The sequence below is a fragment of the Gorilla gorilla genome, chromosome 11 (genome assembly GCF_029281585.2).
Source record: "Gorilla gorilla gorilla isolate KB3781 chromosome 11, NHGRI_mGorGor1-v2.1_pri, whole genome shotgun sequence".
NCBI lineage: Eukaryota > Metazoa > Chordata > Mammalia > Primates > Hominidae > Gorilla > Gorilla gorilla.
Genome location: NC_073235.2, coordinates 98,508,462 through 98,514,009, shown reverse-complemented (window position 1 = coordinate 98,514,009; position 5,548 = coordinate 98,508,462).

Below are 5,548 nucleotides of genomic sequence, written 5' to 3'. Positions count from 1 at the left end.
TCCCCAAATCAAACTTTAGTCTCAAGGTTGTCTTTCCTGACCCCCTGTCTTTTGGGTGCTGAAGAGAGCCTCTGGAGCTTCTGGAAGAGAGGCAAACAGAGTTGTTTAATATGTTTGGTACATAGAATTGCCAAAATGATGTTTAATACTCTTCAGGTTATATTTTAGGGAATAATATCAACATATGTTCCAAAACTGTATGAGATGTCCAAAGTTCCAATGTCTGAATATGTGCTATTAATCACAATTAAGGTTGTTATGTTGGGTTATTGTAAGCCATGGAAATAACCAAATTTGTCAATCATGTTCTTGACTGTAAACACCCTGGACATTTTGTCGTTTACAGGGAATTGTTGTCTTGTTTTAATCTTCTTCTTCTTAAAAAAAAGTTTATAATCAGTTATGGAACTTTAACAGATGCTCTTAAATACAGGTTTCTGATTAAAAAAATGTACAGAACTCATAAAAAGCTGAAACGTTTACAAATATCAAGCAGAAAAAGAGTTAACTGAGCAGACTGAACTAATAGAAAATTAAAGCAATATTCTTGATTTATTCTTGGAACATTGCTGATCCTTATTTAATTTTTCAAAGTCAAGGAAACTTGTCTTGAGCTAGCTACAGCCTTTAACAACTAAGTAAAGTATACTCCTGTAAACAAAGTTTCAAGCATGTTTGTTTCCTCTCTGCCTGGTTCCTCCAGAATTCAAAAACTAGTTGTAACATATAGTTGTTTGCATCAGTGCAATAAGAATCCACTTTATTTTGCAGCTGGACACAATTGGAAAAACTGCTTGTTTTAACAAGCCTTTGACGGGAAGGGTGTGTTTCCCTTTAAGAAGTCAGGCTTGACTTGCAGAGCCAATAAAAGCCCCTTGGGAAACTGGCCTCATTCCTTGGTTACACCATCTCCATATAGGATTCCTAACCTGTGGTGAGTAAAGAATGTCACTTTCTGACAGGCCTAGGAACTCCATGCTCTTGGAACCTCAAGAAGAAAGAAGTTTACCCAACTCACAGGTATTTGAAGGTACAAACCCATGGCTGGGCTGGGATTTAGAAAGGAATCTTATCTAAGATTCCTTGTGGAATAAAGTTCCATCAAAGCAAATCTAAAAGGCCTGTATGGCTGGGCGCAGTGGCTCATGCCTGTAATCCCAGCAGTTTGGGAGGCTGAGGTGAGTGGATCACCTGAGGTCGGGAGGTCGAGATCAGACTGGCTAACATGGTGAAACCGTGTCTCTACTAGAAATACAAAATTAGCTGGGCATGATGGCAGGCACCTGTAATCCCAGCTACTTGGGAGGCTGAGGCAGGAAAATTGTTTGAACCCAGGAGCCAGAGGTTTCAGTGAGCCAGGATTGCACCACTGCACTCCAGCCTAGGTGACAGAGTGAGACTGGCCTCCAAAAAAAAAAAAAAAAAAGCCTATGTAAAAATAGTTATTCTTGTTGCACTTTATGCAAATGATCAAACCAAGTTTAAAACTAAAGTCTATTTTGCAAACAACTCGGTCCTATCATAATTTGTTTTTAACAGATATGAGGACTAGAAGAGGGAAAATATGTTCCAAACTTATCTTGAATCTATTATTAACATCTAGTCTCATTAGCTGTTTTTAAGTTTTTGCCTACATTTTAAACTAACCATGCTTATTCCTGTGAGCCAACCACCAATCTCCAGCTGTGGCTCAACGGAGACAAAAAGGAATGGGTAATGTAAAAATCTGGATCAATATTCTAGTTCTAAGCAATTATCCTGCTTAGAACCCTGCAGGTCCTGCTGGGTAATAGGAATAAATAGGGTGCCCATAACCCAAAAATCTCTTTGGAAGGATAAAATCAAGAAAGTTTAACACAACCGAGCCCCAAACACTCAAATCTTTTGTTTGTTTGTTTGAGACGGAGTCTCGCTCTGTCGCCAGGCTAGAGTGCAGTGGCTAGATCTTGGCTCAGTGCAACCTCCGCCTCCCAGGTTCAAGCGATTCTCCTGACTCAGCCTCCGAGTAGCTGGGACTATAGGCGTGTGCCACCACGCCCAGCTAATCTTTTTATTTTTTATTTTTATTTTTATTTTTTTAGTAAAGACAGGGTTTCACCATGTTGGCCAGGATGGTCTCGATCTCTTGACCTCGTGATCCACGCACCTCGGCCTCCCAAAGCGCTGGGATTACAGGCGTGAGCCACCGTGCCCAGCCCATACACCCAAATCTTAACAGGCATAACTATAGCCACCAGTTATCAGGGAGTGTCAGCAGCCTCAAGATTTTAAGCTTACCCCCTCCTTGTCTCATTTTAATACATGTCCCCTAATAACCCAAATTATTTCTTTTTGCCTAGAGGCTATCAAGCTCCAAGTGGTAATGCAAATGGAATCATGTATAAACATGCGTTTCATCTGAGGACCCTTAAACCAGCCCCTGGAGGAATCCTAGCTGCTGTTCCCCACACAATTCCCCTCTCCAGCAGGAAGTAGCCAGAAAGATCAACACCCATCTGCCTAACAGCAGTTAGGGTTTCCTCTCCTGAAGAGAGGAATGAGAGAGAAGGAAAGGAAAAATCATTGGAAAAATTCAGACTGCAGAAGCAGCCTGCCTGAAAAGTCAGATAGCAACAGGCAAAAAATAAAACAGCCTTGGGAAAAACTTGGGGTGCACCTGGACAGATAAGAAGATCAGGCTGTAAAACACAGATAAACAACTCGGTCACAGAAGGAGGGGGTGAGTCTCCTGGATAATCACTAAACTTCACACTCATACAGTGGGCCCCAGTAAAAACAGTGGGCCTTAATAAGCACATTCCTTTCCCTTTAGGCACACTAAGATAGGGAAGCTAGAAGCGGACATTGTGCGGGAATGTCTGCAGCTGCAAGAAAATGTCTGGGAACAAACACAGAAACTCTCCCTCCCAAATAAGCGACACAAAGCAGCGCACAGCAACACAGACTAAAAGTCTGCCTATGTGATGAAGCAATCAGGTAAAGGCTGATAGAAACTCTGCTCTATGCAGATAGCAAACCTGGTCTCAACCAAAATTTTCGGGCCCTAGGAAGATAAGATACCCCCTTTCTCACTAGCCCACGTATAAAAACCCTGACATTTTTACTACAACCTGGCAACTGCAACCTCTGCCACCCAGGTTCAAGCGATTCTCCTGCCTCAGCCTCCAGAGTAGCAACCCTCTTGGGTGGGACCCCTCTCTCTGTGACAGAGAGCTGTTCTTTCCTTTTGTCTATTAAACTCCTGCTCCAATCTCACTCTGTGTGTGTGTCCGCGACCTCAATTTCCTTGGCCGTGAGACCAAGAACCTTGGTATTTACCCCAGACCACGAGGCTGCTTCATTTTCTCTGTAAGTCACAGCATAACCCTCTTGCACATAGGACTACTACGCAGAACTTCAGTACTATACTTTGAGGTCATTTTAAATAGTGAAATCACTAATTAAAAGCATGAAAATGTGAAAAAAAAAGGACACTAAATTGCCCACGAAAGGGCATTTGTTCTATAGTATGAGAGCTGAAACAAGAAGGCAGAATGTCATCTTGCTCAACCTCCGAATGAGTTGTGTCTGATGACTCGAATTTCTTTACCACTCTGGATATGTCGGCAAATGACCATAAAAGAAACATACAGGTTGATTTTGGAGCTCCAATAAATTTTGGCAAGTAGGTAAATTCACAGGTGTGGAACAACAGTTGATTCACAGGAATAACAAGGGTCAACTGTACATGATAGAATTACCAGGTAAAGGATTTGAAGTGTGATGAGAGATAAATGGTGTGCAGATCTTGACAATTAATTTAATCTGTAGGAAGGAGAAATTGGTATATGTTGGAACTTTTAAATTCTAACACTTCCCTTTGCAGTTCCGAATTTTCTTATTCTGACACAAATGCATTCCCAAATTTTTCACCTTAGCCCAGATCTTATTCCTGGGTTCTGAGGTTCAGATACGATATAAGTAACTTCAGATATAAAATAGCTCTAAGTAAAATCATGATCATATTCTCCCTTTTGGTATCACCTCCTCACCCAAACTTCCTGCTCCATGTTACCTTCCTTAGTTAACATAGTACTGTTCACCCACACATGAACTGGAAATCTCTACATGTCATTAAAAAGTTTGTGTTTTCTTACAGCACTCTTTCCAATTAGTTGTTAACTTCAATCACTTATATTTCCTTAATATATTTTATAATAATCCCCTCTTGATTCCTTCTAGTAGACAGTCTTTCATCTAGATCTAGATTGCCTACATCATCTAGAAAGGGGTCAGCAGACTTTTTCTATAAAGAGCCAGTTATTAAAATTTACAGGCTTTCCAAGCTAGACCCTGTCACTACTCAACTCTGCGGCTGGAGCGCAAAAGCAACCATAGACAATATGCAAACAAAGGATGTTCCAATAAAACTTAATTTACAAAAGCAGACATAAGGACATTTAGTTTCTTGACCTCAATCTAGATTATTGCCATGATGGTTTAACTAGTTCTCCTAGCATGAGCATAATTAAGATGGGAGGAGAGGCCAGAAGGAGACAAGGCAGTGCAACCTCATAAGCTAAGGGAGAAACAAGTCTCATCTGAATTAACTTTGTCTAACAGACTTCCAAGAGGAAGAGGACTGATAGATGATCATTAGATATAACAATTTCACTCGAGTGGTGAGTTTGCAAGTGGTTAAGAAAGTGTGAAAGTAGGCCGGGCATGGTGGCTCATGCCTGTAATCCCAGCACTTTGGGAGGCCTAGGTGAGCAGATTATGAGGTCAGGAGATCGAGACCATCCTGGCTAACACGGTGAAACCCCATCTCTACTAAAAATACAAAAAATTTCCCGGGTGTGGTGGTGGGCGCCTGTAGTCCCATCTACTCAGGAGGCTGAGGCAGGAGAATGGCGTGAACCCGGGAGGTGGAGCTGGCAGTGAGCCGAGATCGCGCCACTGCACTCCAGCCCGGGCGACAGAGCAAGACTCCGTCTCAAAAAAAAAAAAAAAAAAAAGAAAGAAAAAGAAAAAAGAAAATGTGAAAATAGAGGCCGCAAGTATAGATTATTCTTTCAAGAAATCTGGGAAAAGAGGAAGAGAAGCATAGTTTGAGGAGTGTTTTAAAAATGTTTTAGGATGGGGAGGACTTTAAAATCTTTGTGGACAAAGAGATGGGGTCCACATGGAAGCAGCAGTTGAAGTGCATGAGAGGGCAAGATGATTGATGATAGAAAACACTGAATGGCCAGGTGTGGTGGCTCACACCTATAATTCTAACACTTTAGGAGGCCGGGGTGGGAGGATCACTTGAGCCCAGAGTTTAGGACCAGCCTGGGCAACATAGCAAGATCCCATTTCTAAAAAAATAAAACAATTAACTCTGCATGGTGGTACACACCTGTAGTCCCAGCTAGTTGGGAGGCTTAGGTGGAAGGATTGCTTGAGACCAGTAATTTGAGGGTTTAGTGAGGTATAATTGCACCACTACACTCCACCCCAGTGACAGAGCAACACCCTGTCTCTAAAAAAGAAAAAGGGCCAGGTGCAGTGGCTCACACCTGTAATC